At 41.3% G+C, this 24,907-nt stretch overlaps 1 protein-coding gene across 4 annotated transcripts in view; it reads left to right on the plus strand.

Moving 5' to 3' along the window:
• The window catches only part of ELF1 (E74 like ETS transcription factor 1), a 96,964-nt gene that overhangs the window by 24,643 nt on the left and 47,414 nt on the right, over positions 1 to 24,907 (plus strand). The gene's annotated exons all lie outside the window — the stretch shown is intronic.

Raw genomic sequence — 24,907 nt, forward strand, 5'->3', positions numbered from 1 at the left:
ATTCTTCAATATGGGCTTGTCCTGCGGCAGAGCTTCCTGCTGTGTCAGCCTTTGTGCTAAAAGGATCCCATTAGATAGACTAAAGTTTATGCATTCTTACCTTGATGTGCTTTAGACCTTCACTACCTACCAGTTATCTTTAGCAGGCATCGAATGGCTAGAGCTCAGGTCATTTATTTGTCCTGAAAGAGATCAGTCATCTTGGGTCATGTGACACTTCGTGCTAGGTTCGGGTTTGAATGTGACAATGATAGCCATTTTGTTAGCCTGGAAAGCACCTCCAATTTTTAAACTTGCATGTAAAAATTATTTCTGTCTGTGTTGGGGGGGGGAAATATTGTGGTTAAGGTAAGTTGCTGGGAATAAGAATACTAAATACATAGGTTGGAAACTGTGGGAAAAGGTTGTTTTTAGATGGATTGAATGTCACTGCCTGCTGCTATAATTAGATGGTTTAGTCTATTTCTAGAACACCCTATATTTAACTCATCATCACATCAACATTTCTGTGTGAATATACCAAATACATTTTTTATTTTGAGGGGAGTGTTTTGTGCTTCTTGAATGGTTACCGTTAGCATACTAACGGTTTCATCGCTTCATATGTAAGCTCCTTCCGCATTTGCCTCACCTTCTTGCATGGCAAGGGTTTGACTTCTGAAGTGGGTTCAGTATAAATGTCATCCCACATGAGAGTGGGTTTCAGAATTGGAAGAAAGGGGTGAGCTTGGTTGATTCGAATTGCTGCCTGCTGTTGAGAGAAAAAAGTATGTTAATACATATTGTGGCTGCATATGCTGTTCTGTCATGCTGTATGTTTGTTCCTCTAGGGTTACTTGTGTTTTTCATGGAAATTTTTGAGAGAGTTAACAAAGCTGACAGGTTAGGAGAAAACTACCTTGCTTTTACAAGCTTTGTATCATTCACTTACGCTCTTCTCCAGTTCTTGCCTGTCTTGGTGTTTATTCAATTTTATATTGTATCTAGGGAAAGAAGCAGCAAAATGTGATTGTGAAATTACAGGCTGACTGCTGTCAGAAAATTAATGTTTAACTTGCTCTTCCAACCAGACTCAATTTCAAGTTAAAAGCAAGTTGACAAGGGTACTGTTAGTTTTCTCCTAAGTGCTACCTGTTCTGCACTAGACAATTTTGGAGCTAACAAGAATAGTTGCCCAAGGATGTGATGGCATGGTTTGTTTTTAGTGGAGACCATCTTTCTGACCAGAAGATGACCTCTTAGGGAGAGCTTTCATGAAAACGGTGTCTTGAAAGTGCCAGGGCTTCCACGTTGTCTGCTGAAAGCAGTTTTGACTGACATTGTCCTTGGAGGTTCTGGTTATGTTATCCACCCCTGTTCTCTTGGGATGTTTGCTGTTTTGTGGTGCTGTCTTCCCGCCTCTCCAAAGCACCTGTAAACCCTTTACGTCTGTAGCCATTCAAGCTTTGTCATGCTGCCTTTAAATCAAGCATGCAAACAAGGGTATTAGCCATCAAGAAAATAAATATGAAGCTTACGTGCTGTGGAGTGCCGAGAATGCTGCACAAATCACAAGAATTTACTTCCCTGTCTTCTGGTACCTCTGAACCAGCTTGGCAAGAGCTCTGTGAGCCTGGCAAAGGGCTCCAGGTGCCCTTGGTGTTGTGCTACTGAGAGGCAGCCATCCTGTGGGGTGTTTTTTTTTCGAAAAAACAACCAACTTTTTTCTTTTTGAAATAAACAAAAGAAGGAACTGCAGAGAGGAAGTGTCTGTTTGGGGACTTTTTTTCTTTACAAAGGTGGTTTTAGACCTATGAATGAAAATGAAACTTTCTGTGTTGAGAAATAGTCTCAAGTTTGACTGCTAGGGATGGCTTGTGGCATTTTTGAAAATATTGGCTCTTTTCTTCTTAAAAAAAAATATTTCTTTTAGCGTCAGCTAAAAGCAACAATGAAATAAGTTGCTATTGAAACAACTGAGTGAAATACAGTTTTAATTTGTCTGATAGGGCCGTAGTATAGAAATGTGTTAATTTAGACTATTTAAAAATGGGTTGTGGAGGGGTTTCCTGAGAAGAAAACCAAGAAGTTACTATTGGTAGAATATTTTCCTAAATGTGCACTTCTGAAAGACATATGTCTAATTATGAATGCTTGATGTAACACAACATTCTACCATTTCTTTTTATAAAAAGCTAATCGTTTTATGATACGGTCCTTCAAATGAGCTGTATTACGCGTTGTTTCAGTGGTAATGGCCTAGAAATAATTCTCAACAGTAAGAAACATCAGAAAACTTTTCCTAAACTACAAGCTAAGATCTTGGTCTTGCAAATGTTTTATTTAAAAATAATAGGGATATTTGAAGAAAACGTTTAATACTTTTAAAGCCACATAGTTGGAAAGGGTACATTTTGTGTCTGGATTCTGATGTTTGTAATATTGAAAGCATCTCTTAAGGGTGCCCTGCATTCAAGTGAACTTAGGAAGCATTTTGTTAGTTTGTACTGCCAGGCTTTGTAAACAAAAGAGCTGTGACGATATTTTATTGATATACTGTGATTTAAAATGTGTGCGTTTGAGGGGAGACCATAGCAGTTATTAGTCGAAAATAGCTGCTGCCACGAGAGAAGCGACACAGAAGCACTTATCCGTACATGCTATACACATGCAGCATGTCTAGTGGAGAAAAAAAAAAAAAAAATCGGTGGGAAGTTTTATGGGTTAATTTTTGCTGCCTTACATGAGCATCTCTAGATGGGGTGAAATCAGGAAAAAAGATGCCTGTGTGGAGAAACAGCTTTCTTTCTGACAGAGGCTGCCTTGGGGAGAACCTGTTACATTGTCTGTTGTGTGTAAATACTAAGCTTGGTATTTACTAACTAGATGGCAGAATTATGCTAGTGCCTCGAGGCTGCCTCTGGTATCTCCACACACCCTGTGTTTACTGAGTTTACGTGCACACTGAAGGTGCTTCAGCCTCAACCCAGCTGCTCGTTTTCACTCATAAGTGAAGGTTGCGTGTACAGCCACCCCAGTCGTTTGGCTGCACATCCCGTTAAACCCATGTGGCAGTGGTTTACATGGATATGCCCTGAAGCACAGAAAGGAGGTTTGAACCAAGCAAGTTTTACTTGGATAATGAACTGTCTTAGAGATCATGGGTTGTAAATCCTTAAACGGCTCATTTAGCATCTGCCCAGGCCCTTAGCTTGCCTGCCCTTAGGTTCTTGACTCAACAGTTGAGCTAAAGTTGCAATTTAAATTCTAGACGTACGTTTTTGTGAGCACACAAACTTGCACCAGTCTGATTTAATTTAAAATGTGCTTTTAGTGAAACAGTTAAAGGTGGGCATGATCGTTCCTAGATGTTTCCATGGCAGGAGCACTCATCCAGCTACCTTAGTGCTGCTTGAGGGGTGCCACCTTTGGTTTTCCTCACTGACCGCATAGTGTCAGTTTGTTTCCTAGTGTTTTATTGCCCTCCCCTCCCATCCGCAGTCTGAACTGTTTGTGTGAGCAACCCCTTATCTGGTTCAGCCACAGTGAGCCAAGCTGGCACGTCAGGTGTCCATGCCATGGCAAGTTGTTGGGCTGGTTGGCTGAACCAGGTCAGGGATTGATTTTGAAGTGGTGGAGTTTGTAAGAGCTGGGGTTGAGAAATAAGGGGAGGACCAAGTAGCACAGTTGTCCTTGGAAGAAGATAGTTTTCCATGGCCAAAGCTTCAACAAAGTGATAATTAGAACAGTTAACTCTCTTTTTACACATCACATCTAAGCTCTCTTAAAAGCTTGCATTCCAATGAGTTGTCTGAACACCACAGCTAGATGCTTCTGATTGAGAGGAAGGGTGTGTTAACTAGTCAGGTTTTCCCCAAAATTATGTAGAGGTGTAAGTCTTGGTAATATAAAATGAGAGAAAAGGTGTTTGCTTTTTAGTTGGGGAACATGTACAAATAAAAGCTTTTGGTAGAGGGGGAAGCTTGGGCTTTTTCATTCTTTTTCCCTCTGGGAGAAGAAGGGGAAGGAAACACAGGAATGAGAACCACACTGCTGTGTCTTTTTGAAAGAATGTTAGCTTCTTGACTTGTTTAAAAATATTCTAGTTATTCCTGTCTGCTAAATCAGATTATTGAAATGAAATGATGACCTTTGTTCTGAGCCTGGAAGTATACAGGAAGAAGGCAGGTGTTTGGGCAGATTAAACCTCCTAGCTAGAAAATGTTCAGATAGAGCTGAAGCTCTAAGAATGCTGTATTCTTGCTGAGGCTAAAAATGTAAGAATGAGGAAGAATTTTAAAAGTTGATTATGGTCAGTTGCCAAGAGCAATGCCGTGATAAATTATTAACTCATTGCTCTGTACTGCCTCGTAGTGCAAACAGAAAAGCTGGTTGTTGTGCTCTGCTTGGTAAGTCAACACTGTAAAAAATACCTTGGTTATCTGGAAAATGTCTTTTTTGGAGTGTTTATTAAAGGGACATTGTAGGATTAAAAATCATGTTTCCCCTCTGTTGAAGCTGGTTAAAACAAATACAAATCCAGGAAGGCAATTTCTTTCTTGCTGTCCAGGGAGCCTGGTCAGTGGCTGTTGATCAGCTTGGTTTCACTTTTGCTCCTCTCTGTATGGTGCTTCAGTGAGGTGTGATCCCACTTACCTCCCCAAAAAACCATGAGTAGCAAGGCAATTAGGCTGCTAGTCACAGAGACATGAGGCAAGCTGACTCATAGCTGTTCTGCAGGAAAAACAGTTCTGTGGAGACCACTCCTCCCTTGTTATCTGTAACAGAGTTGGAGGAAGACATGCAAGGGGCAGGCTGTTTGGAGCATGGGGGTGCCTTGCTGTTGACATGCAGCAGCAGCTTCAAGGGTTAAATTTTCAATTTTGTAACAACGGAGACATCCTGATTTTTGTTTTGCTTTTATAAATACAAATTCCACAACATTCACCTTTCCATTTTTACTTAAAATATACAGTTTGAAAACTTAGATGATCTTAAGGTGCCTCAAAATCATTTATAAAAGAACACCCCCCACCCTTAATCTAGCCCTGTGATTGTGTTACGTGACATTTTTGGCTAATTTAATTGTGTATAATCAATATAATAGAGATGATTATGCTTGTACATATAACTTTTTATGTGTTATGCTTAGAGCTAATGCAATAGTAATACACCATTAAAATAAATATGTATGAACATTTTGAAATGTTTGCTGTAATGAAGTCTGTAGTTCATTAGCAGGACATAGATGAACTTTCAGGGTTAAAAAGAATATCCAGCTTGAGAGTAAACTATTTCTGGATCAGTGTCAGTATCTGCCACCCCAGTTTTCTTAGGAAAACATTGAATCCTGCCAGTACATGTTGCAAGATATGACCAACGTGACTTAAAAACTAAGAAACAAATCTACAAAGTGCTGTTGGCTACATAGTATTGTTGGAATCTGAGATGGAAACTAATGTATTTTTTTTCAGTTCTTTTCTAAGCTGTTTTGCCAATCCAGCAAAATTTAGTAAGGTTCAGCTCATGCTGCAAGGCTTTTTTTTGTTCAGAAAGGGTTTTGAGCAACCATTACTTAGTATCTTTTTAAAATGTGTTGGCTGCTTGGGATTACTTGACTATTTGTCCAGGGTGGGACCTGTGTTTTAAGCCGGCATCAAACTACAATTATTCCACCAGCTTTCTGTTGTGTCTGTCCTGGTTTAGGACTTTAGTTCCGACTTTCAGGGCATGAAGGGGTCAAGTGCCCAGTGACGTGGAGAGACTAGTCTTGTCTTTTGAAGCACTGAACAGCTGTGGTTCTTTGGGATAACCCAGATGGTCACAGAGCTCAGATGGGAGCTTGTGAAAGCTGGGGACAAAGCATGCTCTGTTGGAGGAACCTAGTTACAGAATGGGTTTCTAGTTAGAAATGAGGAGAATTTGGAGCCTGGTCATTTTCAGGAAATTGCAGACCACTGACTTTGAAATGGCTGTTTTACTAACAGTGCCCGTCACCGTGTGAGGGCATTTCTATTCTGCGCTGTTCTGGGATGGGATGGAGAGCATGTTAGGATGGAGAACCTGGGTTCCATAAAGGGTAAAGTGTGCTAGAAACCCCAGGAAATCTGATAAAAGCTTTTTTTTTTACTGCTTTAAGTTTATGCAGAAAATGCTCCTTGGCTATAGCCGTAGATGATGGTGTTAAATCTAGTAGATATCTACTGGTTGATGTATTTCCCAATTTTATTTAGCACTAGTGGCATGTCTTCTGTTGCTTTAGTTGGCAACCCTGCAGATACAGCTCAAGATTTCTTTTCTTCAGTTTTATACCAGCAGTTGGCAATTGGTGGAGGAAGGATATGAGGCCATCTTAATAATTTCTCATCCCACCTGAAAGTATAATTTTTAGGCTGGCTAAGGAGAAGATGTTTTCTGACAGGCGACATAATGGAGTAATCCAAGACTGAACAGAAGACTGCTTAGAGAGGGGCTGAGAATAACATAGTGCTTCACGTATAGATAACACAGAAATTACAGCTATGCTGCCATTACTGCTTTTCACTGAAAATTTGCTTTGTCTAGCAGTTGGTTCTTTACTTGCTTAAGCTATATTATTTCTTGTGCTTATGCCGTTGGTACTAAGTGCTTCTTCAGTGTTTCAATTTTGTGGTAGGCTAACAGGTGTTACTCTAGGTATTAGTGTTAGAAAAGCCCCGCAGGTCATCTAACCTGTCACCTTTTCTAGGACAGTGCCGTCCCATTAAGTAGACATGCAGATTTGGCAATGTGATTTCTGCTGCTGGTTGTGGTTCATTTGTGAAGATTTCGGATTGTTTGCCTCTTCATCTATTAAGTCAAGTAACTTGGTTTCTTGGTGGTGTACAAGCCCGTTTGAGGAAGGCCAGGCTCTAAAACCTCTGGAGCTGGCTTGAGTGCTGTCCTGGGCCATGCCCGGCAAGAACAGGCCACTGGTGTTTTACCCCTGCTTTGGTGGCCTTCTGGGGCCACATTTCAGTACGGTTGACCTGATTACTTTTTATCCATCTGGCTGACTGGCTGTGCGTGGGCTTTTTTTCTTGTGGTTTTTTTTGTTTTGTTTTGTTTTTTTTATAGAAGGTGTCGCAGAGTTTTTCTCTCCCGTGGGAGGCCGTGGCTTGTGCAGGAGGGCAGGCATGCTCCGTGACAAGCGCGCGGGAGGGACGCGGCTGTGCGGGCAGGAAACACTCGTGGCTGGGCCCTGGTATCTTCGGCTGTGCTTCCTGTCAGTTAAACCACGAGCAGGGGAGCAGATGCACCCAGAGATGACAACTTTGCTGTCTGCCCTCGGCAGCCATTGTGTAACAAACTGTCTTTTCAAGAGTGTACTCATGCCTGTATGCTTTTGACTTTGTTATCCCTCCCAGACCCTTGTTTAGATACCTGAGAGTAAAGATCAGAATTTAATTAGTGCAACAGAAAGCAGTACTTGAACTCTTGAAGCATGAACTGTAAAAGAGTAACCATGGGACTTATCCTAACACAGTGAGAGCTGAGGTTCAGTGTTTCTTTTTCCACTGCTGCCAGCGTAGGAGTTTTTAAATGTGTATGAGAAGTGGACAGATTGTGTTTGGAGTTATGCAATTTCATTAATATCTTTCTGGGCAGATAATTGCCATGTTACTTGACCCACTGAGTGTGTATTGTAAGATCCTGTGATCTTTGGAGTGATTTCTTTTTTATAATTACTAATTTTTTAATTTGAATCTGCTTGTTGATCTGTGTTTCTGAGGCAACTCTGGCTTTCAGTTAAACAGCTTGCTACAAGTGCGCAGAAAAGGCACACAAAACTGTCTAAAAGATAAGTAGGTCTCATGATTTCTGAAGATAGGCATGTTATTACAACATAGTTAATTTATTGATGCTAGAACTCTAATAATATCTTTCCCCGCATCAGATTTTAGAGAACTAAGTACTCTGCACATCAGGATTATGTTAGAACTGAAACTGTGTGGATTCATTGCAACCTTTTTGCTTGACTTGATGCTTTCTTCCTCATGTGACAGCATAACTCCCACAGTATTGGTTTTTTTTCCTTAAACTGTGTATTTGTTAACTAGCCAGCATGGAGTAGAGATGTCTTTGCTGTGTGATGAAATATTTCTGTCTACGTGCTGTTTAAAACAGAGGCGCTCAGCCTGAGGGGCACATTCTCAGGGTGAGGAAGAGTGGAAGGGTTGTAGGGGCAGTAAGATTAGATGGGTAAGGGGTTTTGGGGGGTGTGTGTGTTGGGTTTTTTTCTCCTGACTTTTCTCAGGTGATGAAGCACCTTGTGTGAGAGGTGGGGAGATAGTTCTGTGCTTGGCAGAAAAGCTGCTTTCATAGAAGCAGGCACCACTCGTAGCTCTCAGCAGTGCCTTGACCCTGAAGGAGCAGCTCCTGGTTCCACCAGGTGTCTGCAGGGCCATGAGCCAGCGCCACAAGGGCAAAACTGCATTTTGCCTCTGCGAAAGGCACCAGCTCTCGCATTTTTAACATAGCTGCACTAGAAGCTTTTCACAGCGACAGCATGTTTCTGCTGATGTGTTTCCTTTCAGTTTTGAGCACCATTTTTCTCAGTACTGTCTTGTTTGAGAGAGGAAAGGTACAAATGGGGCACAACCCTCTGGGGGGAACACATAGTAAAATTTCCATGAAACTGATTGAAGCCCATGGCACCTTGAAAAAGACATAGTGTTGGGGTTTTTTCCTCACCTACTCATAATACTAATATTAAAGTGTTGTATCTGTGATCACAGCAAGCCACTGAGACTGCACAAAAGTAGATGAAATGTTAGGCAGCAGAAAAAAAGAAAAAGGAGACAGAGGAATAATAAAGGGATTGATTAGAAGCTATGTAAAACAACCTATCCCTGCATTACTTTGTGTTTAACTAGTTAGTCTTCTACTTTAAACTCAGATTTCCCTCGGTTTTTGGGTTTTAGGATTTTTTTCTTTTTTTCCCTGTGACAGGTTGAATGTCATGATGGGAGAGAAAAGGGTAGGGTAGAAGTGATAGAATGTTTTCTGTCTCTGGTTTCTATGATAATTTGCAAGTTTTCATAACAGAGCTGATACCTGCTGAGGAGCTTCTTGCGTGATGAAGCTGTTGTGCTGAGGGCTGAGGGCTTGCTTCATCCACACTGTACACTTGTTTTCCCAGAGGCCTAAATAAAAATGGTCAGAGGGGTGTAATACCTGTCCTGTGAGTAAAGGCTTCAGAGAGTTTGGATTGTTCAGCCTGGATAAGAGGAGGCTCCAGGGAGACCTTATTGCGACCTTTCAATGTTTGAAGGGGGCTTATAAGAATGATGGAGAGAGGCAGTTCACCAGGGCATGTAGTGACAGGACAAGGCATAACAGTTTTAAAATGAAAGAGGGTGTGTTTGGATACAACGTAGACCTTTTTTACCATGAGAGTGGTGAGACCCTGGCACAGGTTGCCCAGAGAAGCTGTGGATGCCCCATCCCTGGCAGCGTTCAAGGCCAGGCTGGACGGGGCTTTCAGCAACCTGGTGTAGTGGAAGGTGTCCCTGCCCATGGCAGGGGGTTGGACTGGATGATCTGTAAAGGTCCCTTTCAGTCCACACCTTCCTGAGATTCTATGAGTTGAGGCCTGGATCAGCTCCTCATGATTTAGGCAAGTCAAGTGACTCAAAGAAAGGCCTTTCATCTCCAGGAGATGGAGCACACTTTTCCTCCTATTGATTACAGGGAGAACTTTGAGCAACCAAAGTCCTTTTTTATGGAGGTGTTTGAGGTTCTTAGAATCAATCTGAATTTAGAGGACTTGATCGTCAGGAAAAATCCTACTTTTTGTGGGTCAGAGGGGAAAAGTTTTCATAGGATAAAGTTGTTTCCTGACAGTAGAAGCTGTGTCGGTGCATATCTGCTTGACCCTTCTCCTGGGTATGACACTAATCAGGGTTTCTATTTTGGGAGGGATGGGTGGGCTTGTGCAATGGCCCTGTTCAGACAGTACCTGAGAGGCAGGGCAAGTGCATGTGTGTGTGGGCGCATGTTTGCATGTGCATGTTTGCCTGTGTGAATAAGAATGTGCGATATGGTGTTGCCTTTTCCTCTGAAGCCTGTGTAGCAAGAGTGGTCATCTCCTGATCTGACAAGCTGCATATCAAAATCTTTATGAGCCTAGGTGCAGTAATATCTGTATGATTCATTCTGCAGGGCTGAGAGGAGGTAGAAAGAGGTCTCCAGGTTTGTGAGCCAGTGGCTGTGGCGAGGTTGTGCTGCTTTCTGTTGCAGGATGAGACCAATTTGGGCACACAACTCAGCCCAAGGTGACTGGGCAATTTTGTGTTTTCCCCATGCAATTTGGTTCCCCCCAGCCTTGCTGCCTTGCTTCCCCCCCTGCACCTGGGGAGCCAGGCTGGCTCGTGGACCCCTGCAATAGGGGCTATGGCTGGATGACAGCGTGACGTGTGCAGCAGGCAGCTCTGGTGCCTGATTTAGTTCTGCAAAAGACACAGGAACTTGAATGATGAAATGAGGAAGAGGTGAGGCTTTAATATCTCTACACCTGCTTTGTGGAGGCTCTGAAACTTTCCAGAATACCCTGATTCTGTAGGTCTTCTCATGTAACACTTGTAAATTCTGTGTCTAGTTCATTAGCAGTGAATTCCCATGTCTCCCAGGAGCAGGTGTGTGCTCATGTGAGAGTGACTTAGGCTTCAGTGTGAACGTTTCCCCAGACATTACGAAATGAGAAAGACTGGCCTGTCCAGACACTGCTTTCCCTGGAGGGACCTTTGCAGACCCCATTCCTTTTCCACATCACTCTTAAGAGAAATCTTTTTGCTTTTTTATATTAATCTTGTTGGTCTTTAACTTGTGTTTCATCACTGTTTGAAACCCCTCGGTGGGAATTGTTAGTCTAGCAGCAAGTCAGGAGATAATTTATATTCTCTTAATAGCAGAGTTTGCTAGTTTGAAATTCCCCAGACAAGTAGTCTCCCTTCTTAATCCCACTCCATGCAAATAATTTATAACATAAAATTTAAGCTACGTTGATCTGTAAGAAGAAAAATGTACAAATGGCATGGGAATATTAGTTTGTTTTATCCTACATAGCTGCAAGTTAGTGTATTTGTTATTGTAATTACGCTAAGCGTCATGAAGCACACACATTTCCAGAATAAGCTGAGTGAATACATTGCATTTTCGAGTGCATTAAAATTGGCAGCTTAAAAAGTATTACCTAAATTTTCATTATGGCTTGAGTGAATGTTATTCTCCACTATAACTGTGTAAATGGTCTCTTGCCTTGCTGAAGTTTTAAAGGCATGATTTTAGATGCAGTATTCTCTGTTTGGTTCTTTACCTAAGATTTTCTTTTCTGCAGACATTTAAGTGAATCAGATATGTCACATGTTATGTTCTGGATAGATGTTCAGTACAGCAGAAACGCCTGTACTCTTCATACTGTTAATGCTCCTCCAATTTCGGCAGCCTTCAGCATGTCATTGATTTAAACCAGCAGCAGCTTTTGGGGAGGGGTAATGCTGAACAAGTAGGTGAAGGGCTGCCTTTAAAAAAAGGCACCGTGTTGGCTCAGGAGATGACCACCCTTGCTATGCAGGCTTAAAAGGCAAAGGCACCACCATATTCCATATCTGTGGACTTGGATGTGCTGGTGGATGGAAAGCTGGACATGAGCCGGCAATGTGTGCTTGCAGCCCAGAAGGCCAACCATATCCTGGACTGCATCAAAAGAAGCGTGGCCAGCAGGATGAGGGAGTTGATTCTCCCCTTCTGCTCTACTCTCATGAGACCCCACCTGGAGTACTTTGTTCAGCTCTGGGGACCCCAACATAAGAAGGACATGGGCCTGTTGGAGTAAGTCCAGAGGAGGGCCTTGAAGATGATTAGAGGGCTGGAGCATCTCCTATGAAGAAAGGCTGAGAGAGTTGGAGTTGTTCAGCCTGGAGAAGGGAAGGCTCCAGGGAGACCTTATCACAGCTTTCTGGATCTTAAAGGAGGCTTATGAGAAAGATGGGGGCAAACTTTTTAGCAGGGTCTGTTGCAATAGGATGAGGGATAATGGTTTTAAACTAAAAGAGGGTAGATTTACACTAGGTATAAGGAAGAAATTTTTTACAGCGAAGGTGGTGAAACTGGCACAGGTTGCCCGGAGAGGTGGTAGATGCCCCATCCCTGGAAACATTCAAGGTCAGTCTGGATGGGGCTCTGAGCACCCTGATCTAGTTGAAGATGTCCCTGCTCATTGCAGAGGGTTGGACTGGTTGACCTTTAAAGTTTCTTTCCAACCCAACCTATACTGTGATTCTATAGTTGTCTTAGAAAACTCACAAAGACCTTTTCCCAGGGCCCGTAGTGACAGGACAAGGGGCATTGGTTTTAGCCTGAAAGAAGGTAGGGTTAGATTGGGCATAGGGAAGAAGTTTTTTATGTTGAAGGTGGTAAGATATTGGCACAGGTTGCCCAGAGAAGTTGTGGGTGCTTTATCCCTGGAAGTGGTCAAGGTCAGGTTGTGGTGGGACTGTGAACAACCTGATCTAGTGAAAGATGCCCCTGCCTGTGGCAGGGTGGTTGGAACTACATGATCTTTAAAGTTCCCTTCTGACCCCAACCATTCTGTGATGCTGTGAAAACAGCACAACTGTTCAGTGAATGTCTGACTTGGCAAACACCTGGAATCTGGACATAGGGTGTTACCTTTTGAAAAGCTGGCTGAAATGAGAAGAACATGTCCAGTAGGGAAATAAGAGAAATGCAGAAGCCTTTGCACCTCAAACAATAGCCCTAATGTTTGTCAAGTGAGTTAATGCTGAAGATGCTAACGGGGAAAGAAAGATGATGCCAAAGATTGAGAATGAAAAAAACCCAAACCTATGGTCTCTAGGCAGGTATGAAAAAGTTGTCTCAGGAAGGTTTAGAGTCAAGAAAATTCTGTTCCTTTTTCTGCGTACGATGGAGGTATATTCAGTGCGTCCACATTAGGTGAGTTTATTGGGATAACCTGCACATAGAGCTCTTTGTGCTGTGCATTCCACGCCCATAAGTAGCTGGCTGTCTAGTAACAAGGTGGTTTGTGTACCAAACAAGTTACAGCTAGAGCCTAAGGTTCAGTGGGTTGGGGTTTTTTTTTTGCTTTGTTTTGTTTTCCAGAGTATGTAATACTCACCTTTTGCAACCAAGGCCATGTTGCTTCTTCCTTGTCTCTGCGTGTGTGTGTTGGTGCTTCATTAAAGTTGTTTCCAATCTCAAGTTCAATTTTAAACTAATGTTTTGAGAGTATTCCTTGAGTTCAGAGCAAACTGGTTGGTGGGTGACTTTGCTCCCTTTCCGGCATGCTGCAGGATAGCTTACTAGTCATGTTTACTTGAGCATATCTGGAGTATTTTGTTGATTCTTGCCTTTCTCTGTGGTAAGCTGTGACCAGAACGCTAGTATGAATTACCCTTGTAGAAAGTACGTACCAGATCAGAGCTGTGACTTGTTGTGCTGAAGGGAAACATACAGGCCCAAATGAGCCTTAGCCCTTCTGCCTGTGAGCTTAGATCCCTCGTTTTATGGTTTTAAATAAATTTAAGTGGGTTTTTTTTTGTTAGGCCTGTAGATGAGAAATGAGTTGCAGCTACAGTGAACTGTAAAATATGATACACTGGAAGTCAGGCAGAAGAGTTCACCTTGAACAGGAGTAACAAACCCCATGCCTTGATAGAGGGGACTCTCTTGAAGGCATGGAATTCGTTTTGATACCCCATTTAAGAGAATGAGTCTGTTGTGGCCTACATTAATTCTTCTTACATGAATGCTGTCTGAGCTACAGTAAAAAACCTGATTAAGGCAAAAATAAAATTGAATGCACTCATGCTAAAAAAACCCAGACAATTACATTAGAAAAGACAAACAGTGAAGAAAAAAAAACCAACAGACTGGTCGGTTAGTGGGAGGGTGTTCATGAAGTCTGACTGACATCTCTGACTTCCCTGTCTGCAGCTGTTCCTTACCAATCTGCCTGACTGTAGGTATGGTTTGGTACTTTGCAGCTCTCCTTATATTACCTTTCATTCCTGTTTCTACAGGCTTTTTTGAATCAAGTATTTCTGCCTGTGAAATGTTAAAAGGTGTTGTCGTTCATTCTTGGGTTGGGCTTTTTTGTTGCTTTTTGTGTTCTTTTTTTTTTTTAATATGTATGAAAGCTTAGCACAAACATTAGCATTGTGATTGTGATAAAGTAAGAAATTTCTCTTAATTTTTCTGAGAGGTTTGCTAACAGATGTGTCCCTCCTGTCCCAACCTCAAAAATAGTTCCTTGGCTATGTTAGTAATAGTATTGGACTATCTAAGCCTTGAAAAACAACAAAAAATCACAGTACTACTTTTCTTAGTTCACTCATCAAACTATTTCAGAAAGAACACATAAAAGAGGTAATCTCGATGGTCGTGGCTGAACCGGTGACAAAATGGACCCCTGGGGATGTGTAAGGAAGGTGTGTGTTGGGGCATTGTACTGTGTCTGATTACAGACTGGAGAAAACAGGTCACCTCTTGCCTGGCGTGAAAAACCTCACTGATTAATTCCTGTGGTATAACCATTGGAAATGTGTGACTGAGTACTTAACTTTACCCACAAATACAAGAAATTAAGTGAGGATCTTTGCAACAAATAGATTAAAAAGCTTCAGGCACAGTTTGCAAAACTGTATTTTAACTGATAAGCTTTATAAATAAGTAGGACTGAAAATCAGATGTTTCTATCTATATTTTACCCACATGTCATTGTTAACCACAACGCTAACTTAAATATAAATGTAAGTGCTCTTCTAAATCCAGAGCTAGAATTTCTCAAAGACCAAAATGCTTGCTTAATGCCATGTTAAGAAAGCAGCTTATAGATAAGTGTTAGTTGCAGTGCTTTGTGATACGGGCTGTACTGTTTCTCCACACAAGGCCTCTTAGCCATTTATTCTTTGCTTTGCTTTGACTGGGTCTGTGATTCTTATCTGAAGGATTAAAATGTTACTTAAGAGAAGATTTAGGTTGAAGCAGCAGCAAATAAAATTCTTCTTGTGTGTTTCATCCGTGCTCTCTTGAGTTCGCTCGCTTGTATGAGTGTAATGGTGTATTACCTTGTATTCTCAGCTTTAGCAAGATGGACCACTTGTCCCCAGAAGGAACCTGCCAGAACAACCCAGCATGAGTTGTTAGAACATACATATTTATTTGTTAAAACTGTTTAATTTCAAGGTGTATGATGTGCATGTAGGAAAGCTAAGGTACCCATCATACCTTGTGTAGTCCTCTGAAGTGTCACCATCACAGCTGATGTTCACAGGAATGGCCATGCATCTTGCATAAAAAGAGAAATCGTAGCTACTTTTTTTTCAGCATTGTGCAGTTTATCTTGCCACTGTTTAGACTGTGCACCTTAGACTGTGGAAATAGGATTAGCAGCATACCCTCCAGAAAGGGAATGTGGGCTAAAAGCTATCAGGGAGAAGGTGGAAGAGGCAAGCCCAGGGCAGCACTGCGTCCTGGCCAGGCAGAGGGAAGCTGGTGGCGTGGGAGAGCTGTGGGCTGGAAAGGCCATCCACTGGTGCTGCACTAGTCACGTGCTGAAAGCGCGCTTGCCTGCCTCCCGCTCCAGCAGCTGGGTCTGGAGGGTGGTGAGGAGGTAAGTAGTGTAGTTATGTAGTCTTGAACCCAGAACGAACCGTTTGGGGTTTCGGAGACCTGCTGAAGCAAGTGTTTGCAGGCCATGGTTCTCGTTGGACGTACAAGTTTCTCTGCTGCTGGGTCCAGGTTTGTTCCTGCGGGCATTGCAGAGCCGCTGCCCTTGGCATAGCCTGTCTGTCTCCTCCAGTTTGTAAAATGAAATCTCGCGCTGTCCCATAGCTGTCAGGTAAGAAGGAAAACTGACTGCTGGAAACGTTTTTGAGGTGATATATTCTAGAATAGACGTTTTCCCTTTTGATAGCAAGGGTTAAACATTGAGGGCAACAGGTATAGGCAGACCTAGGTATGTGATATGTTCGACTGTTTTGCAAGGTGCTATAAATGTTGGCTCCGTGTAATCTGATACCAGGGTAGGACAGGCTAACTTAATGAAGGAAAATAGACAGCAATGTAAAAGAACTGGAAATTCAAGTCTAGCTGACTAATACCAGCCTGCTCCAGAGGCTCTTGACTGCTCGTATTGCTGACAGCTGACAGCAAATGAGAGGCAAACAACAGAAACATTGCCTAATCTACTCTATATTAATACAGATTCTTTAAAGGTACTGCAAAGGTAAGACCCTTTATGTTTCTCAACCTGGGAGAGTTGCTGAATGCAGCCTTCAACATACACATTGTTGACAGGAGTAAAGGCTTGGAAGTCTGTGTGTTTGGGAAAGGGGAGGCTTCAGCGAGTTCCGTGTGGATTGGTTTGTGCCCCTTTATATTTGGTGCACATCAGTTAAATTCAGGTTTCTGAAAGTGCTCAAATGCTCAAACATAGAAATGCAAATCACACAGTATTTATATGGCTACAATACACAGTAATGTTTTGTTTGTTGTGCTTGACAGTCCAGTTGGAAAAGTTTAAAAATAAATTAATTGCAAAAGGAAGTCCACAGAATGCTAAAAATCTGTGTTGCAGAAGTTGTAACAGGGATTTTTACTGAGCTTGATCCTGTAGCATCTTCTGCAGAATGCTGAAAAAGTCCTGTGGGAGTTTTAACTCCCTGGTCTAGAATTACCGACGCTTGGCTGGAAAAGGTTGCCTGGAATAAGAAACTTTTGACTTGAACCTGATCTCTGCTGGCCTTTTTTTTTTTTTTTTTTCAGTTTCCCCCTTTAATATATATTATTTTGTGTGCATTTATAGTCCAGCTGGGAGAGGGGAAGAAAAAAAAAAAAAAAGACGAGGTCTGTCTTTGGCCAGCAGATTTTTCTTTGGTAAACTTAACTTTTGCCTGCAGGTGATTTAAAAATAATGACTGTGTTACTAATTTGTGGGCGAAGTGTTTTTTTTAGAGAAGAGTTGACAGTTTTAAATCAGTATTGGGTACAAGCTGGCAACTGGTAATTTGTGAAGTTTGGCACCTAGCCAAAGCAATTATACTTGGTTTCCCCTAATGTTTCTTTCTCCCACTGCCACCACTTAGTTCTCTGGTGTGTACTCGTTAATCAAAAAAGCAAAACCTCCCAGCATCAGGCAGTTCTTCCCCTCTCCACCGTCTTTCACAAGGTTCCTCATATCCTGTTTTAGCTGTCTTGGAGCTCAGCCCTTCAGCTGTCTCTGTACTGAGACCCTTTCCCTTTGAAATCAGTGAGATTTGACTTATCTGCTGCTCTCTTGTTATAGTTGCTTATAGGATTCTGATCTTTAACACTCTTTAAAAGGTGCTATTAAATGCCAGAAGCCACTTGAGGGGGGCTTTTGAAACACTTGTTCTGTGTCACAAGAATAATCCATTTGGTTTACAGAAATCTCTGAACTGGATTTGGAATTTTATCAATTTACAGTTTTCTTGGTGTGTTTTTTAACCAGCTTTTTGAGATTTTTGTGCAATATAAAAAATTGTATGGTATCTTTGATACTAATGTTAGTTATTAATGCTGGTAATTTGGTTATCTTATGACAACATGTGAAACTAATCCTGTCTCTGCAAATTTACTGTTGGATAAAATAGCTTGTACTGAGTGTTGTAGGAGAGGAAGCAATGAGAGATCTTTTGTTTTCCTTTCTCTCCATAATTAGTACTACTTACCTCTTGATGAGCTAGACTATGCAGACATTTGCAGTGTAATATCAAACCTGTAGTCCTTCTATTCTGATTTTGGAGTGTTTAATATATTGTTCTTTTTCTGATGGAGAATATGAATCCAGAAGCGAGCAGTTGCAAAGAAAAAAATTACAGCAAAATCCTGCCTGTAGAGACGTGTGGTTGTAGTCTGCATTACTGGAGGTTTGTCTTGTGTTACGACCGGTCTTTTCAATTCTGTTTAAAAAGAAATCCTTATGTAACGAGGCTGATTTGGTCTAATTACAAAAGCATTTAATAATTTTCCTAAGCTTTTGGCTTCTGTCATGTCTGTAGCAAGGGGTTTGAGCAAGTACAGCTAGGCTGATGTGCTTTTAATTGCTTTCCTTTTATCTTTTCAAAACTGGTTGCTTCTCAACTTAATTGAATGTCTCCTTGTTCCCATTTTATCAACTGGGAAATAAGACCACCTGATTTTTTCCTTGTATTTACCAATAGTGATGAATTAACTACAAAGGCAGAATCAAAGAACGGACTTTAGTGATTTCCAAGAGTTTTAGACCAGCAAACCTGACTCCCCAGCCTCTGCATTTACTGGAGGTTAGCATGCATCTTGTACCGTTATGTAGTAGCAAGGAGAGAAGCAGGTCTTTGCTATGAATGTTACTGTTCAAAGCTGGCCCTTGGATCCATATTAGATTGCTAAACAAGGCCATGCTTTTGGAAATGTTCTTCATAACAAAACCTGATGGTTGTTAGGATAAGAGACCTTTAGACAACCCATCACAAAGTTCTTAGAAAGACTGGCAGTCACGCTGTTGGTCACCAGGAAGCTGAGTGTGACCGTGTGCTTGTGGACAGTGTTTTTCAGGTGGTGAAGGCCTGACCTGCACGTGAACTTCTCCCCTTTTTGACAGTAACTATGCACAGATGTTATCTTTACAAGACAGAGACTTTAGTGCTGCTCTGTTCCCCAGGCTGGTAGACGGACTGGTAAATTCTTGCAGACTTGGCAGACTGTGCAGGCTCGCTCTGCAGTACCTGGGGGACACTGTCCTTTTTAGGGGTGGTCCAGTTAATCTTGTTTGCCTTCAGTGGATGAGGAGAAGATCAAGCTAAATATTCTCCCAGCAGTAGAGAGGTGGTGATGAGCAGCAAGTGGGTGACGGTGACTGAACTGGAACCAAAAGAGGAGCGCTTCTGCATATCCCCTTGTTGTATAGGGATGTGGGAGGTTATGGGTTTTTGCTTCTTTGGTAGCCAAAACAGCTACACCAAAAGTAAAAAGTCAAGTCAGTAGAACAGCACACATTTTGTGTATTTATTTTGGTGTATACATATGTGTGTGTATGTGCACATACACAAAAATGGGGATAAAGTATGTTTATGTAACTGCAACTGATACGTGTATGCATATATCTGTGCAGGCATGTAGAGTAGGTGCTATGTAACATTACATGGCTTTTATCTAACTGTAGTTCAAGTAATGTAGTTTGTCTGTGAGCTGAGTCTTTAGTAACCCAAATACGATCTGAAAAGTTTCAAAGCCCTACAGATAGCCAAGGCTGCTAGGTCACATAACCATGTCTGAAAATTTACCCTTATCTTCTCTTTTATGCGTCTGTATGCCAAAAAGTGTGATTTTGGCAGCTGCAAAATGGTGTTTGAATCCGGTAAGCAGTTTTCATCAGGTGGGGGGTGGGGGTGGGCAGGCAGGGAGGGAACATCTGACATGATTTGGGGAGGGAGGGTGGGATGGTGTTGTGATGTCCCATCTCTGTAACCTCTTCTTATACCATGCACCGAGCCTATGGAAATGCAAGATTCAGTTATTTTCTTCTCGGGAGAATGAGGAAGTAGGGGAGAGGATTTGGTGGATCCTTCCCCCTGGAGTGCCCTTGCGCCCCTGCTTTAGGGCAAGTTATAGCTAACTTTTCCTTTTGTGTTGTCTCTACTTTGCAAGAGCAAACACTGCTTGGAGGAGTGACTAAAACCCAGCATGGCCTTTCTCTTGCATGATCAGATTAGAGAGGCTTGCTCTTTATCTTAGCAGATATTCAGATACTTTATTCAGAGCTCAAGAGCCTCAGTAGTAAAGTTGGGGAGAGCCTTCCTCACTGCAATATTAGCTTTTAGCTTGCTACTTTATTGAGCTCTTTTAGCTCGCCGTTTAGGACTGGCCTTTCGGTGGTAGCCTGATCTTTTGTTGCTGCACCATCTATCAATTATTTACATTGCTCTATGTCTACACACACTTACATTGATTTGGGGCTACCTTTTATGCATTGAACATGTTGACAGGAGAGGGTACAGAGGAAAAAATGCCTCAACTACACCGTAATTTTCTTCAGATTTCCCAGCAGCGCTCTGCTGGATTTGTGTACAGCAGCTATGTTATATGAACGTGCTAAATAAAAGGGACTTAAAAAGAGGAACGTTTTCAAGGGTCGGGGAGTCTGTAAACAGAGCTGGAGCCATTACTGTTAATGGTCTGGAAATGAATTTTGCCTCGTATTAAATATTCAGGCTAAAAGAGGTAGTTGCCAAAAAAAAAAAAAGAAAAGATGAAAATATGTTGGGGATTTTCTTCTGGTGATGGCAAAGAAGACCTTGTTGCTTGCATTTGTGATTTCTTCTGTCTTTGGAGTAAGCATGTGCTTTTACATGAGGTTTAGGGAAGAGAGGGGTTTCATTTAACATATTTTGTATTGACTGAATTATGTGCCAATTCATTTTTTTTTAAAAAAAAACCAATGCTTATTTATATTTAACAGATGAACCTTCTTGCTCTCTGTCCTCCTTGCTGCATATGTACTGAGAGCCCATGGTGACATAGGCTGGTTTCCAGCCTCGCTGCAAAACAGGGTTTTATTGATACCGAAGATTTCTTTGTCCTTAATGAAAGCTCAGCAAAGGTCACTCAGTTGACTTTCATTATGTCAGCTACTTTTTCTAGAGTTTCCCTTAGGCAGTGTGGATGCTTTCAGATTTCAGGCTGTTCCTTAAGTTGTTTCTTTCCTTCCTCGGTGATGCCCCCTTACCATGTTGTTTTCCTATCTCCTTTAATTTTGTGTGAGCAGTTGAAATACTGAACCTTCAGAAAATTCTTGTGCCAAGTAATATATATTAACTTATTCGTGCTTGTCATTTTGGTGACTGCAGATGTCTTGGGTCTAAGGACATGGTTGAAAGCCCCTGTTCTGTGCAGTTTCATAATATTGCTGAATAGGAATAATCTGTCAGTGAGGAATGCAGTAGACTATATTGTTAGCATTTATGCTTAGTGTGGACCATACACGAAGATCATCATGGGTTTGGGATTTCTGCATTACAAGAACTGTGTTATCATTCAGCTTTTCCCCCTTTTTAAGCAAACCAGACTCTATGATATATTACTTGTACAGTATCTTAAAAAGGTGTGATTCTGCAGAGGGTGGAATGGCTCTGGCTTGATCCATCCTTAACCTCCACTGGTAGAAAGGAGTTAGAACCTTGAGTGAAATGGTGCGGTTACCATCCATGTGCTTGTCTGACCTCACCCAGGATCATTTTCAGTCCTTCAGTCTGAAACTTCCAGCTGATGTCTTTATTCTTCCCTTTCCTCTCATTCACTCCCCTCTTCCTCCCACATCGAAGATGGTGTTGAGAAGGGTGTTCAGCTTTCCATTTCTGTTAAGTCACAACTTAAACACTTCTAGGCTAGAGTTAATTCTGCAGACTGTCTTGGAAAATCACTGGGAGATTTCAATCAGAAGTCACTTGTCCCTGTGCTTATTGAGCCGAGCTGTTTCAGCAGTAACTCGGGACTCAGATCTGCATTTGAATCTTAAAGCAGCTAAGCTGGTTCTTGATTTTAAATGTACAAATGATCTTACTAATTTCACAGAAAAGGCAATGCAAGATGGTTACAGTCATCTTTAGTAACCCTAAATGGGACTGGATCCAGTGGCTTGCTGGAGGCATCATTCAGCTCAGCTAGGGTGCTCTCAGTCTCAAGACTTAAGCTTTCCAAGTTTATAGCTGAGCTTCTTGCACCAATTTTTGGGTTTGTACCTGGCACTTTGATGCCTTCTACACCTGTTCCAGTGTGGTGCTGCTATGTTCTTTCGGTTTTCTGTGTTACAGCACCTGAATGCTTAGGCGGTATGGGATATAATGGCTCATAGTGTCAGGAGCAGAGGGAGACATTGTGGATTTGTTACTTCTAGGTTGGAGCCTAGTTGCAGCATTGCAACTTCACTGTTGGGACCAAAAATGTTCGTTCTGGAGGTATTTCTTACGAGCTTTGTTGAATGGGCTAAATAAGGCTAGGATTAGGTAGGTGCAGGGTATATGTGATGAAGAATGGTGGGGGTAAAAGTTGTGATGTCCACCTGGAAGGAGTCCTACAATATCTTCTGAGATATCAGAGTAGCAGTGTGCTAAGGGTTACATTGGCTGAATGTGCTTTTTGACAGACTGATGTAGGAGGTTGTTTCTAAATGCTGAAATCGGTAGAGGAGGGGAATTTCCTGAGGAATTGAAATCATGTATTTTTATGTTCAGTTTCAAGGATTAAGCAAAATTAAGACCTCTATTCATATTGCTGTGTCTTAATATTGCTTTTTATAATATGTTTCTACAACAATTAGTAAAAAATTAAAGCAAACCCTTACTTATTCTGTTATTCTGAAAATCTGATGTAAATTTTATGGTAATATATGCTGGGTTCCCTTTCTCCTAGGATTATTTGTATGTAGTCAAGCTTATTGTGCATGTGAATACAATTTACACATTTTATGCTCTTTGCAAATAACTTACTTTCTACTCACAGATGTATGTAAAATCAGGCAGGGAGATAAGTGGCATTATATAGCAAAAACAATAGTCATGTTTGTGTTAGTCTATAGACCACAGGATCCTGTGATACTTGGAATAATGAAAGCACAGTTTATAAAAATAGATGTGGAGGAAAATATAGCTGGTTTAGAATTGTGTTTGCTTCTGTGAAAAGCTCCTCTTGTTTTCTGTATGCCAGAGAAAGTGATATGGGTTAAAGGAAAGTACTTTTGCATTATTTTGTCATGCTGTTATTGCCCAATAGATCATTTGCTATTACTGTGTATCACTAAAGTAATGAAAAATTTCCTGTAGATAATAGTAGTTTGAGTGCCTAACCTTTATAAGGTTAGATATAAAAGCTCACTAAAGCCTGTTCATGTTCACTCACTTGGCTTTGGCCATAATGTGGTTAGATATTTCTTTTCTTGTAAGAAGAGGGTATCATTTGACTTAATTTATAGAAACGTTGGTGGTTTTGGGGAGAGGTTGTAGGGGGGGAGTAGGGTAGTCTGCTCTGTAGTCTTACATCACTGTGGTGCAAAATTAGTAAAACAGCTTTTAAATGTCTGTCCTGCAACAGTATCAGATGATTAGGAACTTCATGTTACCATGAAGTGTAATTGTTTCAAGTTGTGTTTGTGTGGGTCCATTTGTGATCAAATACGTTATTCTGCAGCAGTCCTTAAAATAGTATTAAATCATGATGATTTGTTTCTTATTGTGGGTTTTGTTGGTGGGTTTTTTTTAAATAAAAGAAAAAGATTTCTTTATGGCTTTTAGTAAGTTTGTGGCCACAGTTTTTTGATATGATGTATTTAGTGTGCATCTTGGTATTGTATCTACTGTCAAATATTTTTTACAGAATAATGAATGACCTGACACTAGTGGAAGAATTAGCCTGTTCCCAATGCATGCAGGGAACTTATAAAATCGGTTTTACGGTGGTGGTACCTCCAGTTTTCCATATACCTCATGAGCTTACTAGGTAGCCTGTGTTTCCAGCACTTCATTTATCCTGATTTTACATTGATGCTGCTAATTCTTACAGACCTTTGAAAGTTACTGGACCTTAAGAACTTGTAGACTTTGTTCATATATGTGGCTTTAATTAGTGCAATGGAGATGATTATAAGCTCTTGCTGTATTCTGACTCTGGTTCTCCCTGGATGATAGCTTAACCCACTATTTTAAATTTTAAAATAAATCTCCATTTGGAAGCTGAGGAGGTTCTTGTATTTTCCCAGTGATCCTTTGGAGTGAAGTTACTCTTCACTGATTAGAAAGAGTGACAATATATTATTTCATCTTATTGAAGAGTTACAATTTATTTCTAGACAGTATCCAAAATGGAAGTTGTACTTAAATAAATTTCCATACCTGTCCTCTCTTCTGAAAGAGCTGGTATGTCCCTGTTGGCATAGATTGACCCACTTCAATCACTGTCTGTAGGAAATACTAAACTATATATTATTTGATTATGTACTTTATTTTCAGATTGGCATACAGGATGGTAGGAGTCTGGGATGGGACAAGCTGGTCTTAGTTCCACTGTGCTGGCACTTGTGTGTAATTTCTTAATGGCATTCTTATCTTCTAAAAGGCGAGGCCAAATAACGACATTTAGGGAAGTTAGCCAGGATTGTATGATTGCATGTAACACTTTTGGTGCCATAGTCCTGCTGAAGTATGGAGAAAGCCGTGGTAACTATTCAAGTCATCCTGCAAAATGGCGAGGGCTGAGGTTGAACAGTCACGGTTCCCAAAGCACCACCTCCTCTGTTCATGCATGTAGCTCTCATTAATGCAAATATTCTCTAGTTAGGGTTGTGGCTACTCTTAGGAACCCTTTAACAGCTAATTAAAGTACACTTTGGAAGTTGGGGAGGTTCTTGTGTTTGCATAATCTTGGGTTTCCTGATTTCTTAGAAGGGAAGGATCTAGTGACTTAAATGCTTGAATGCTCTGCAATCACTACTTAGGAATTTGGGAATACCACAATCTATATGGGAAAAACAGCTGTTAAATTTCTTAGAGTGAGGGAGTATGAGGCTGTGACGTGATTCTCCCTAATTAAATTGCTTGACATCAGGGAGAGGAAGATGCCCTTCATGTTTTTGAGTTTCAGCCTACTGCAAAAACAAGGCAAAGTTAAACTTCCTGTACAAAGGCAGATGTTAATCCTCACCAATGGCACTGAAGTTGCCCAGAGGCTTTCCTGGAGGTCTCGGTCCAGATAAGTATGTGTTAGACCTCTGCCCCTTACTCTTCTGTCACAGCAGCCCTTTAATCAAAGGCAGTTTAAAAATTTTTTGTCAAAATGCTAGGCACCACACGTTTCACTTCCTTAAAAACATATGGATTTAAATTCCTAGCCATCG

Source organism: Falco naumanni, chromosome 2, assembly GCF_017639655.2.
Source record: "Falco naumanni isolate bFalNau1 chromosome 2, bFalNau1.pat, whole genome shotgun sequence".
Lineage (NCBI taxonomy): Eukaryota > Metazoa > Chordata > Aves > Falconiformes > Falconidae > Falco > Falco naumanni.